Source organism: Dendropsophus ebraccatus, unplaced genomic scaffold (genome assembly GCF_027789765.1).
Source record: "Dendropsophus ebraccatus isolate aDenEbr1 unplaced genomic scaffold, aDenEbr1.pat pat_scaffold_83_ctg1, whole genome shotgun sequence".
NCBI classification, from domain to species: Eukaryota; Metazoa; Chordata; class Amphibia; order Anura; family Hylidae; genus Dendropsophus; species Dendropsophus ebraccatus.
In genome coordinates this window covers 1,930,312-1,944,962 of record NW_027210439.1, presented here as the reverse complement: position 1 = coordinate 1,944,962, position 14,651 = coordinate 1,930,312, and positions in this window count along the sequence as shown.

Genomic DNA, 14,651 nt, shown 5'->3' with positions numbered 1-14,651 from the left:
AGTGCGGGCTGGATGGGGTCCCCCCTGGGCACCGCAGACCTAAGCTTGTTTAACTCCTACCTCTTAAAGGGACCGAGAAAAAATGACCTTTTCTGCACTCCAATGTAAGTCAATGGGGCGATTTTTTGGCTATGTGCTAGAAATGAAATTCAGTGCGGATTGGATGACAGGCACCCTAGGCACCCAGGATCGGCTTTAGTTTCACGTGTATCTCTTAAGCCGGCAGAGAAAACCCACCTGATATGCGCTCCACACAATTGAATTAGAGACGCCGTTGATTTTCTATGGGAATTGCAGAAATGACTTCTAAGCCTCAAAATAATGACTTTTTTTCCTAAGGTGGTAGGAATGAAACTCAGTGCGGGCTGGATGGGGTCCCCCCTGGGCACCGCAGACCTAAGCTTGTTTAACTCCTACCTCTTAAAGGGACCGAGAAAAAATGACCTTTTCTGCACTCCAATGTAAGTCAATGGGGCGATTTTTTGGCTATGTGCTAGAAATGAAATTCAGTGCGGATTGGATGACAGGCACCCTAGGCACCCAGGATCGGCTTTAGTTTCACGTGTATCTCTTAAGCCGGCAGAGAAAACCCACCTGATATGCGCTCCACACAATTGAATTAGAGACGCCGTTGATTTTCTATGGGAATTGCAGAAATGACTTCAAAGCCTCAAAATAATGACTTTTATTCCTAAGGTGGTAGGAATGAAACTCAGTGCGGGCTGGATGGGGTCCCCCCTGGGCACCGCAGACCTAAGCTTGTTTAACTCCTACCTCTTAAAGGGACCGAGAAAAAATGACCTTTTCTGCACTCCAATGTAAGTCAATGGGGCGATTTTTTGGCTATGTGCTAGAAATGAAATTCAGTGCGGATTGGATGACAGGCACCCTAGGCACCCAGGATCGGCTTTAGTTTCACGTGTATCTCTTAAGCCGGCAGAGAAAACCCACCTGATATGCGCTCCACACAATTGAATTAGAGACGCCGTTGATTTTCTATGGGAATTGCAGAAATGACTTCTAAGCCTCAAAATAATGACTTTTTTTCCTAAGGTGGTAGGAATGAAACTCAGTGCGGGCTGGATGGGGTCCCCCCTGGGCACCGCAGACCTAAGCTTGTTTAACTCCTACCTCTTAAAGGGACCGAGAAAAAATGACCTTTTCTGCACTCCAATGTAAGTCAATGGGGCGATTTTTTGGCTATGTGCTAGAAATGAAATTCAGTGCGGATTGGATGACAGGCACCCTAGGCACCCAGGATCGGCTTTAGTTTCACGTGTATCTCTTAAGCCGGCAGAGAAAACCCACCTGATATGCGCTCCACACAATTGAATTAGAGACGCCGTTGATTTTCTATGGGAATTGCAGAAATGACTTCTAAGCCTCAAAATAATGACTTTTTTTCCTAAGGTGGTAGGAATGAAACTCAGTGCGGGCTGGATGGGGTCCCCCCTGGGCACCGCAGACCTAAGCTTGTTTAACTCCTACCTCTTAAAGGGACCGAGAAAAAATGACCTTTTCTGCACTCCAATGTAAGTCAATGGGGCGATTTTTTGGCTATGTGCTAGAAATGAAATTCAGTGCGGATTGGATGACAGGCACCCTAGGCACCCAGGATCGGCTTTAGTTTCACGTGTATCTCTTAAGCCGGCAGAGAAAACCCACCTGATATGCGCTCCACACAATTGAATTAGAGACGCCGTTGATTTTCTATGGGAATTGCAGAAATGACTTCTAAGCCTCAAAATAATGACTTTTTTTCCTAAGGTGGTAGGAATGAAACTCAGTGCGGGCTGGATGGGGTCCCCCCTGGGCACCGCAGACCTAAGCTTGTTTAACTCCTACCTCTTAAAGGGACCGAGAAAAAATGACCTTTTCTGCACTCCAATGTAAGTCAATGGGGCGATTTTTTGGCTATGTGCTAGAAATGAAATTCAGTGCGGATTGGATGACAGGCACCCTAGGCACCCAGGATCGGCTTTAGTTTCACGTGTATCTCTTAAGCCGGCAGAGAAAACCCACCTGATATGCGCTCCACACAATTGAATTAGAGACGCCGTTGATTTTCTATGGGAATTGCAGAAATGACTTCTAAGCCTCAAAATAATGACTTTTTTTCCTAAGGTGGTAGGAATGAAACTCAGTGCGGGCTGGATGGGGTCCCCCCTGGGCACCGCAGACCTAAGCTTGTTTAACTCCTACCTCTTAAAGGGACCGAGAAAAAATGACCTTTTCTGCACTCCAATGTAAGTCAATGGGGCGATTTTTTGGCTATGTGCTAGAAATGAAATTCAGTGCGGATTGGATGACAGGCACCCTAGGCACCCAGGATCGGCTTTAGTTTCACGTGTATCTCTTAAGCCGGCAGAGAAAACCCACCTGATATGCGCTCCACACAATTGAATTAGAGACGCCGTTGATTTTCTATGGGAATTGCAGAAATGACTTCTAAGCCTCAAAATAATGACTTTTTTTCCTAAGGTGGTAGGAATGAAACTCAGTGCGGGCTGGATGGGGTCCCCCCTGGGCACCGCAGACCTAAGCTTGTTTAACTCCTACCTCTTAAAGGGACCGAGAAAAAATGACCTTTTCTGCACTCCAATGTAAGTCAATGGGGCGATTTTTTGGCTATGTGCTAGAAATGAAATTCAGTGCGGATTGGATGACAGGCACCCTAGGCACCCAGGATCGGCTTTAGTTTCACGTGTATCTCTTAAGCCGGCAGAGAAAACCCACCTGATATGCGCTCCACACAATTGAATTAGAGACGCCGTTGATTTTCTATGGGAATTGCAGAAATGACTTCTAAGCCTCAAAATAATGACTTTTTTTCCTAAGGTGGTAGGAATGAAACTCAGTGCGGGCTGGATGGGGTCCCCCCTGGGCACCGCAGACCTAAGCTTGTTTAACTCCTACCTCTTAAAGGGACCGAGAAAAAATGACCTTTTCTGCACTCCAATGTAAGTCAATGGGGCGATTTTTTGGCTATGTGCTAGAAATGAAATTCAGTGCGGATTGGATGACAGGCACCCTAGGCACCCAGGATCGGCTTTAGTTTCACGTGTATCTCTTAAGCCGGCAGAGAAAACCCACCTGATATGCGCTCCACACAATTGAATTAGAGACGCCGTTGATTTTCTATGGGAATTGCAGAAATGACTTCTAAGCCTCAAAATAATGACTTTTTTTCCTAAGGTGGTAGGAATGAAACTCAGTGCGGGCTGGATGGGGTCCCCCCTGGGCACCGCAGACCTAAGCTTGTTTAACTCCTACCTCTTAAAGGGACCGAGAAAAAATGACCTTTTCTGCACTCCAATGTAAGTCAATGGGGCGATTTTTTGGCTATGTGCTAGAAATGAAATTCAGTGCGGATTGGATGACAGGCACCCTAGGCACCCAGGATCGGCTTTAGTTTCACGTGTATCTCTTAAGCCGGCAGAGAAAACCCACCTGATATGCGCTCCACACAATTGAATTAGAGACGCCGTTGATTTTCTATGGGAATTGCAGAAATGACTTCTAAGCCTCAAAATAATGACTTTTTTTCCTAAGGTGGTAGGAATGAAACTCAGTGCGGGCTGGATGGGGTCCCCCCTGGGCACCGCAGACCTAAGCTTGTTTAACTCCTACCTCTTAAAGGGACCGAGAAAAAATGACCTTTTCTGCACTCCAATGTAAGTCAATGGGGCGATTTTTTGGCTATGTGCTAGAAATGAAATTCAGTGCGGATTGGATGACAGGCACCCTAGGCACCCAGGATCGGCTTTAGTTTCACGTGTATCTCTTAAGCCGGCAGAGAAAACCCACCTGATATGCGCTCCACACAATTGAATTAGAGACGCCGTTGATTTTCTATGGGAATTGCAGAAATGACTTCTAAGCCTCAAAATAATGACTTTTTTTCCTAAGGTGGTAGGAATGAAACTCAGTGCGGGCTGGATGGGGTCCCCCCTGGGCACCGCAGACCTAAGCTTGTTTAACTCCTACCTCTTAAAGGGACCGAGAAAAAATGACCTTTTCTGCACTCCAATGTAAGTCAATGGGGCGATTTTTTGGCTATGTGCTAGAAATGAAATTCAGTGCGGATTGGATGACAGGCACCCTAGGCACCCAGGATCGGCTTTAGTTTCACGTGTATCTCTTAAGCCGGCAGAGAAAACCCACCTGATATGCGCTCCACACAATTGAATTAGAGACGCCGTTGATTTTCTATGGGAATTGCAGAAATGACTTCTAAGCCTCAAAATAATGACTTTTTTTCCTAAGGTGGTAGGAATGAAACTCAGTGCGGGCTGGATGGGGTCCCCCCTGGGCACCGCAGACCTAAGCTTGTTTAACTCCTACCTCTTAAAGGGACCGAGAAAAAATGACCTTTTCTGCACTCCAATGTAAGTCAATGGGGCGATTTTTTGGCTATGTGCTAGAAATGAAATTCAGTGCGGATTGGATGACAGGCACCCTAGGCACCCAGGATCGGCTTTAGTTTCACGTGTATCTCTTAAGCCGGCAGAGAAAACCCACCTGATATGCGCTCCACACAATTGAATTAGAGACGCCGTTGATTTTCTATGGGAATTGCAGAAATGACTTCTAAGCCTCAAAATAATGACTTTTTTTCCTAAGGTGGTAGGAATGAAACTCAGTGCGGGCTGGATGGGGTCCCCCCTGGGCACCGCAGACCTAAGCTTGTTTAACTCCTACCTCTTAAAGGGACCGAGAAAAAATGACCTTTTCTGCACTCCAATGTAAGTCAATGGGGCGATTTTTTGGCTATGTGCTAGAAATGAAATTCAGTGCGGATTGGATGACAGGCACCCTAGGCACCCAGGATCGGCTTTAGTTTCACGTGTATCTCTTAAGCCGGCAGAGAAAACCCACCTGATATGCGCTCCACACAATTGAATTAGAGACGCCGTTGATTTTCTATGGGAATTGCAGAAATGACTTCTAAGCCTCAAAATAATGACTTTTTTTCCTAAGGTGGTAGGAATGAAACTCAGTGCGGGCTGGATGGGGTCCCCCCTGGGCACCGCAGACCTAAGCTTGTTTAACTCCTACCTCTTAAAGGGACCGAGAAAAAATGACCTTTTCTGCACTCCAATGTAAGTCAATGGGGCGATTTTTTGGCTATGTGCTAGAAATGAAATTCAGTGCGGATTGGATGACAGGCACCCTAGGCACCCAGGATCGGCTTTAGTTTCACGTGTATCTCTTAAGCCGGCAGAGAAAACCCACCTGATATGCGCTCCACACAATTGAATTAGAGACGCCGTTGATTTTCTATGGGAATTGCAGAAATGACTTCTAAGCCTCAAAATAATGACTTTTTTTCCTAAGGTGGTAGGAATGAAACTCAGTGCGGGCTGGATGGGGTCCCCCCTGGGCACCGCAGACCTAAGCTTGTTTAACTCCTACCTCTTAAAGGGACCGAGAAAAAATGACCTTTTCTGCACTCCAATGTAAGTCAATGGGGCGATTTTTTGGCTATGTGCTCGAAATGAAATTCAGTGCGGATTGGATGACAGGCACCCTAGGCACCCAGGATCGGCTTTAGTTTCACGTGTATCTCTTAAGCCGGCAGAGAAAACCCACCTGATATGCGCTCCACACAATTGAATTAGAGACGCCGTTGATTTTCTATGGGAATTGCAGAAATGACTTCTAAGCCTCAAAATAATGACTTTTTTTCCTAAGGTGGTAGGAATGAAACTCAGTGCGGGCTGGATGGGGTCCCCCCTGGGCACCGCAGACCTAAGCTTGTTTAACTCCTACCTCTTAAAGGGACCGAGAAAAAATGACCTTTTCTGCACTCCAATGTAAGTCAATGGGGCGATTTTTTGGCTATGTGCTAGAAATGAAATTCAGTGCGGATTGGATGACAGGCACCCTAGGCACCCAGGATCGGCTTTAGTTTCACGTGTATCTCTTAAGCCGGCAGAGAAAACCCACCTGATATGCGCTCCACACAATTGAATTAGAGACGCCGTTGATTTTCTATGGGAATTGCAGAAATGACTTCTAAGCCTCAAAATAATGACTTTTTTTCCTAAGGTGGTAGGAATGAAACTCAGTGCGGGCTGGATGGGGTCCCCCCTGGGCACCGCAGACCTAAGCTTGTTTAACTCCTACCTCTTAAAGGGACCGAGAAAAAATGACCTTTTCTGCACTCCAATGTAAGTCAATGGGGCGATTTTTTGGCTATGTGCTAGAAATGAAATTCAGTGCGGATTGGATGACAGGCACCCTAGGCACCCAGGATCGGCTTTAGTTTCACGTGTATCTCTTAAGCCGGCAGAGAAAACCCACCTGATATGCGCTCCACACAATTGAATTAGAGACGCCGTTGATTTTCTATGGGAATTGCAGAAATGACTTCTAAGCCTCAAAATAATGACTTTTTTTCCTAAGGTGGTAGGAATGAAACTCAGTGCGGGCTGGATGGGGTCCCCCCTGGGCACCGCAGACCTAAGCTTGTTTAACTCCTACCTCTTAAAGGGACCGAGAAAAAATGACCTTTTCTGCACTCCAATGTAAGTCAATGGGGCGATTTTTTGGCTATGTGCTAGAAATGAAATTCAGTGCGGATTGGATGACAGGCACCCTAGGCACCCAGGATCGGCTTTAGTTTCACGTGTATCTCTTAAGCCGGCAGAGAAAACCCACCTGATATGCGCTCCACACAATTGAATTAGAGACGCCGTTGATTTTCTATGGGAATTGCAGAAATGACTTCTAAGCCTCAAAATAATGACTTTTTTTCCTAAGGTGGTAGGAATGAAACTCAGTGCGGGCTGGATGGGGTCCCCCCTGGGCACCGCAGACCTAAGCTTGTTTAACTCCTACCTCTTAAAGGGACCGAGAAAAAATGACCTTTTCTGCACTCCAATGTAAGTCAATGGGGCGATTTTTTGGCTATGTGCTAGAAATGAAATTCAGTGCGGATTGGATGACAGGCACCCTAGGCACCCAGGATCGGCTTTAGTTTCACGTGTATCTCTTAAGCCGGCAGAGAAAACCCACCTGATATGCGCTCCACACAATTGAATTAGAGACGCCGTTGATTTTCTATGGGAATTGCAGAAATGACTTCTAAGCCTCAAAATAATGACTTTTTTTCCTAAGGTGGTAGGAATGAAACTCAGTGCGGGCTGGATGGGGTCCCCCCTGGGCACCGCAGACCTAAGCTTGTTTAACTCCTACCTCTTAAAGGGACCGAGAAAAAATGACCTTTTCTGCACTCCAATGTAAGTCAATGGGGCGATTTTTTGGCTATGTGCTAGAAATGAAATTCAGTGCGGATTGGATGACAGGCACCCTAGGCACCCAGGATCGGCTTTAGTTTCACGTGTATCTCTTAAGCCGGCAGAGAAAACCCACCTGATATGCGCTCCACACAATTGAATTAGAGACGCCGTTGATTTTCTATGGGAATTGCAGAAATGACTTCTAAGCCTCAAATAATGACATTTTTTCCTAAGGTGGTAGGAATGAAACTCAGTGCGGGCTGGATGGGGTCCCCCCTGGGCACCGCAGACCTAAGCTTGTTTAACTCCTACCTCTTAAAGGGACCGAGAAAAAATGACCTTTTCTGCACTCCAATGTAAGTCAATGGGGCGATTTTTTGGCTATGTGCTAGAAATGAAATTCAGTGCGGATTGGATGACAGGCACCCTAGGCACCCAGGATCGGCTTTAGTTTCACGTGTATCTCTTAAGCCGGCAGAGAAAACCCACCTGATATGCGCTCCACACAATTGAATTAGAGACGCCGTTGATTTTCTATGGGAATTGCAGAAATGACTTCTAAGCCTCAAAATAATGACTTTTTTTCCTAAGGTGGTAGGAATGAAACTCAGTGCGGGCTGGATGGGGTCCCCCCTGGGCACCGCAGACCTAAGCTTGTTTAACTCCTACCTCTTAAAGGGACCGAGAAAAAATGACCTTTTCTGCACTCCAATGTAAGTCAATGGGGCGATTTTTTGGCTATGTGCTAGAAATGAAATTCAGTGCGGATTGGATGACAGGCACCCTAGGCACCCAGGATCGGCTTTAGTTTCACGTGTATCTCTTAAGCCGGCAGAGAAAACCCACCTGATATGCGCTCCACACAATTGAATTAGAGACGCCGTTGATTTTCTATGGGAATTGCAGAAATGACTTCTAAGCCTCAAAATAATGACTTTTTTTCCTAAGGTGGTAGGAATGAAACTCAGTGCGGGCTGGATGGGGTCCCCCCTGGGCACCGCAGACCTAAGCTTGTTTAACTCCTACCTCTTAAAGGGACCGAGAAAAAATGACCTTTTCTGCACTCCAATGTAAGTCAATGGGGCGATTTTTTGGCTATGTGCTAGAAATGAAATTCAGTGCGGATTGGATGACAGGCACCCTAGGCACCCAGGATCGGCTTTAGTTTCACGTGTATCTCTTAAGCCGGCAGAGAAAACCCACCTGATATGCGCTCCACACAATTGAATTAGAGACGCCGTTGATTTTCTATGGGAATTGCAGAAATGACTTCTAAGCCTCAAAATAATGACTTTTTTTCCTAAGGTGGTAGGAATGAAACTCAGTGCGGGCTGGATGGGGTCCCCCCTGGGCACCGCAGACCTAAGCTTGTTTAACTCCTACCTCTTAAAGGGACCGAGAAAAAATGACCTTTTCTGCACTCCAATGTAAGTCAATGGGGCGATTTTTTGGCTATGTGCTAGAAATGAAATTCAGTGCGGATTGGATGACAGGCACCCTAGGCACCCAGGATCGGCTTTAGTTTCACGTGTATCTCTTAAGCCGGCAGAGAAAACCCACCTGATATGCGCTCCACACAATTGAATTAGAGACGCCGTTGATTTTCTATGGGAATTGCAGAAATGACTTCTAAGCCTCAAAATAATGACTTTTTTTCCTAAGGTGGTAGGAATGAAACTCAGTGCGGGCTGGATGGGGTCCCCCCTGGGCACCGCAGACCTCAGCTTGTTTAACTCCTACCTCTTAAAGGGACCGAGAAAAAATGACCTTTTCTGCACTCCAATGTAAGTCAATGGGGCGATTTTTTGGCTATGTGCTAGAAATGAAATTCAGTGCGGATTGGATGACAGGCACCCTAGGCACCCAGGATCGGCTTTAGTTTCACGTGTATCTCTTAAGCCGGCAGAGAAAACCCACCTGATATGCGCTCCACACAATTGAATTAGAGACGCCGTTGATTTTCTATGGGAATTGCAGAAATGACTTCTAAGCCTCAAAATAATGACTTTTTTTCCTAAGGTGGTAGGAATGAAACTCAGTGCGGGCTGGATGGGGTCCCCCCTGGGCACCGCAGACCTAAGCTTGTTTAACTCCTACCTCTTAAAGGGACCGAGAAAAAATGACCTTTTCTGCACTCCAATGTAAGTCAATGGGGCGATTTTTTGGCTATGTGCTAGAAATGAAATTCAGTGCGGATTGGATGACAGGCACCCTAGGCACCCAGGATCGGCTTTAGTTTCACGTGTATCTCTTAAGCCGGCAGAGAAAACCCACCTGATATGCGCTCCACACAATTGAATTAGAGACGCCGTTGATTTTCTATGGGAATTGCAGAAATGACTTCTAAGCCTCAAAATAATGACTTTTTTTCCTAAGGTGGTAGGAATGAAACTCAGTGCGGGCTGGATGGGGTCCCCCCTGGGCACCGCAGACCTAAGCTTGTTTAACTCCTACCTCTTAAAGGGACCGAGAAAAAATGACCTTTTCTGCACTCCAATGTAAGTCAATGGGGCGATTTTTTGGCTATGTGCTAGAAATGAAATTCAGTGCGGATTGGATGACAGGCACCCTAGGCACCCAGGATCGGCTTTAGTTTCACGTGTATCTCTTAAGCCGGCAGAGAAAACCCACCTGATATGCGCTCCACACAATTGAATTAGAGACGCCGTTGATTTTCTATGGGAATTGCAGAAATGACTTCTAAGCCTCAAAATAATGACTTTTTTTCCTAAGGTGGTAGGAATGAAACTCAGTGCGGGCTGGATGGGGTCCCCCCTGGGCACCGCAGACCTAAGCTTGTTTAACTCCTACCTCTTAAAGGGACCGAGAAAAAATGACCTTTTCTGCACTCCAATGTAAGTCAATGGGGCGATTTTTTGGCTATGTGCTAGAAATGAAATTCAGTGCGGATTGGATGACAGGCACCCTAGGCACCCAGGATCGGCTTTAGTTTCACGTGTATCTCTTAAGCCGGCAGAGAAAACCCACCTGATATGCGCTCCACACAATTGAATTAGAGACGCCGTTGATTTTCTATGGGAATTGCAGAAATGACTTCTAAGCCTCAAAATAATGACTTTTTTTCCTAAGGTGGTAGGAATGAAACTCAGTGCGGGCTGGATGGGGTCCCCCCTGGGCACCGCAGACCTAAGCTTGTTTAACTCCTACCTCTTAAAGGGACCGAGAAAAAATGACCTTTTCTGCACTCCAATGTAAGTCAATGGGGCGATTTTTTGGCTATGTGCTAGAAATGAAATTCAGTGCGGATTGGATGACAGGCACCCTAGGCACCCAGGATCGGCTTTAGTTTCACGTGTATCTCTTAAGCCGGCAGAGAAAACCCACCTGATATGCGCTCCACACAATTGAATTAGAGACGCCGTTGATTTTCTATGGGAATTGCAGAAATGACTTCTAAGCCTCAAAATAATGACTTTTTTTCCTAAGGTGGTAGGAATGAAACTCAGTGCGGGCTGGATGGGGTCCCCCCTGGGCACCGCAGACCTAAGCTTGTTTAACTCCTACCTCTTAAAGGGACCGAGAAAAAATGACCTTTTCTGCACTCCAATGTAAGTCAATGGGGCGATTTTTTGGCTATGTGCTAGAAATGAAATTCAGTGCGGATTGGATGACAGGCACCCTAGGCACCCAGGATCGGCTTTAGTTTCACGTGTATCTCTTAAGCCGGCAGAGAAAACCCACCTGATATGCGCTCCACACAATTGAATTAGAGACGCCGTTGATTTTCTATGGGAATTGCAGAAATGACTTCTAAGCCTCAAAATAATGACTTTTTTTCCTAAGGTGGTAGGAATGAAACTCAGTGCGGGCTGGATGGGGTCCCCCCTGGGCACCGCAGACCTAAGCTTGTTTAACTCCTACCTCTTAAAGGGACCGAGAAAAAATGACCTTTTCTGCACTCCAATGTAAGTCAATGGGGCGATTTTTTGGCTATGTGCTAGAAATGAAATTCAGTGCGGATTGGATGACAGGCACCCTAGGCACCCAGGATCGGCTTTAGTTTCACGTGTATCTCTTAAGCCGGCAGAGAAAACCCACCTGATATGCGCTCCACACAATTGAATTAGAGACGCCGTTGATTTTCTATGGGAATTGCAGAAATGACTTCTAAGCCTCAAAATAATGACTTTTTTTCCTAAGGTGGTAGGAATGAAACTCAGTGCGGGCTGGATGGGGTCCCCCCTGGGCACCGCAGACCTAAGCTTGTTTAACTCCTACCTCTTAAAGGGACCGAGAAAAAATGACCTTTTCTGCACTCCAATGTAAGTCAATGGGGCGATTTTTTGGCTATGTGCTAGAAATGAAATTCAGTGCGGATTGGATGACAGGCACCCTAGGCACCCAGGATCGGCTTTAGTTTCACGTGTATCTCTTAAGCCGGCAGAGAAAACCCACCTGATATGCGCTCCACACAATTGAATTAGAGACGCCGTTGATTTTCTATGGGAATTGCAGAAATGACTTCTAAGCCTCAAAATAATGACTTTTTTTCCTAAGGTGGTAGGAATGAAACTCAGTGCGGGCTGGATGGGGTCCCCCCTGGGCACCGCAGACCTAAGCTTGTTTAACTCCTACCTCTTAAAGGGACCGAGAAAAAATGACCTTTTCTGCACTCCAATGTAAGTCAATGGGGCGATTTTTTGGCTATGTGCTAGAAATGAAATTCAGTGCGGATTGGATGACAGGCACCCTAGGCACCCAGGATCGGCTTTAGTTTCACGTGTATCTCTTAAGCCGGCAGAGAAAACCCACCTGATATGCGCTCCACACAATTGAATTAGAGACGCCGTTGATTTTCTATGGGAATTGCAGAAATGACTTCTAAGCCTCAAAATAATGACTTTTTTTCCTAAGGTGGTAGGAATGAAACTCAGTGCGGGCTGGATGGGGTCCCCCCTGGGCACCGCAGACCTAAGCTTGTTTAACTCCTACCTCTTAAAGGGACCGAGAAAAAATGACCTTTTCTGCACTCCAATGTAAGTCAATGGGGCGATTTTTTGGCTATGTGCTAGAAATGAAATTCAGTGCGGATTGGATGACAGGCACCCTAGGCACCCAGGATCGGCTTTAGTTTCACGTGTATCTCTTAAGCCGGCAGAGAAAACCCACCTGATATGCGCTCCACACAATTGAATTAGAGACGCCGTTGATTTTCTATGGGAATTGCAGAAATGACTTCTAAGCCTCAAAATAATGACTTTTTTTCCTAAGGTGGTAGGAATGAAACTCAGTGCGGGCTGGATGGGGTCCCCCCTGGGCACCGCAGACCTAAGCTTGTTTAACTCCTACCTCTTAAAGGGACCGAGAAAAAATGACCTTTTCTGCACTCCAATGTAAGTCAATGGGGCGATTTTTTGGCTATGTGCTAGAAATGAAATTCAGTGCGGATTGGATGACAGGCACCCTAGGCACCCAGGATCGGCTTTAGTTTCACGTGTATCTCTTAAGCCGGCAGAGAAAACCCACCTGATATGCGCTCCACACAATTGAATTAGAGACGCCGTTGATTTTCTATGGGAATTGCAGAAATGACTTCTAAGCCTCAAAATAATGACTTTTTTTCCTAAGGTGGTAGGAATGAAACTCAGTGCGGGCTGGATGGGGTCCCCCCTGGGCACCGCAGACCTAAGCTTGTTTAACTCCTACCTCTTAAAGGGACCGAGAAAAAATGACCTTTTCTGCACTCCAATGTAAGTCAATGGGGCGATTTTTTGGCTATGTGCTAGAAATGAAATTCAGTGCGGATTGGATGACAGGCACCCTAGGCACCCAGGATCGGCTTTAGTTTCACGTGTATCTCTTAAGCCGGCAGAGAAAACCCACCTGATATGCGCTCCACACAATTGAATTAGAGACGCCGTTGATTTTCTATGGGAATTGCAGAAATGACTTCTAAGCCTCAAAATAATGACTTTTTTTCCTAAGGTGGTAGGAATGAAACTCAGTGCGGGCTGGATGGGGTCCCCCCTGGGCACCGCAGACCTAAGCTTGTTTAACTCCTACCTCTTAAAGGGACCGAGAAAAAATGACCTTTTCTGCACTCCAATGTAAGTCAATGGGGCGATTTTTTGGCTATGTGCTAGAAATGAAATTCAGTGCGGATTGGATGACAGGCACCCTAGGCACCCAGGATCGGCTTTAGTTTCACGTGTATCTCTTAAGCCGGCAGAGAAAACCCACCTGATATGCGCTCCACACAATTGAATTAGAGACGCCGTTGATTTTCTATGGGAATTGCAGAAATGACTTCTAAGCCTCAAAATAATGACTTTTTTTCCTAAGGTGGTAGGAATGAAACTCAGTGCGGGCTGGATGGGGTCCCCCCTGGGCACCGCAGACCTAAGCTTGTTTAACTCCTACCTCTTAAAGGGACCGAGAAAAAATGACCTTTTCTGCACTCCAATGTAAGTCAATGGGGCGATTTTTTGGCTATGTGCTAGAAATGAAATTCAGTGCGGATTGGATGACAGGCACCCTAGGCACCCAGGATCGGCTTTAGTTTCACGTGTATCTCTTAAGCCGGCAGAGAAAACCCACCTGATATGCGCTCCACACAATTGAATTAGAGACGCCGTTGATTTTCTAGAATGAAGGTAAGGTTAAGGGAGGGAATGGTAGTGGGGGAAGGGTACTGGATACTTATTATAGCATAATGAAGATAATACAACACCTTAATCAAGAAAGAATTGGGTCACTGAGTCTTGCAGAAGATTGTTCTCACCTGATACTTATATCGTTGGCATCACAGAGTCATACGAATTCTATAGATCCGATGTACTTGGATTGCTTAATTATCCTAGTCAAATGAGGAAATGAGGGTGTGTCTGAAGGTGGGGGATTTTTCCGGTAGAGGTCCATGGCAGCCATTTTGTATAGAATGATTTGTTACCAGCATGCCTATCGTCTGAACCAGTTCCTACCATTCTGTATAGCTATCTACCTCAATACCACTTCAAAATCGAAGGAGCAGTGCGGGGTCTTCCAAAGTCTAAGCTATAATAGCTTTGCAGCTTCTAACATGAAGCCCGTCAGAGAGTACTTGCATAGATATAGGGGAACGGTATCATTAATAGGCTAAGCCTGTTCTATGGGAATTGCAGAAATGACTTCTAAGCCTCAAAATAATGACTTTTTTTCCTAAGGTGGTAGGAATGAAACTCAGTGCGGGCTGGATGGGGTCCCCCCTGGGCACCGCAGACCTAAGCTTGTTTAACTCCTACCTCTTAAAGGGACCGAGAAAAAATGACCTTTTCTGCACTCCAATGTAAGTCAATGGGGCGATTTTTTGGCTATGTGCTAGAAATGAAATTGAGTGCGGATTGGATGACAGGCACCCTAGGCACCCAGGATCGGCTTTAGTTTCACGTGTATCTCTTAAGCCGGCAG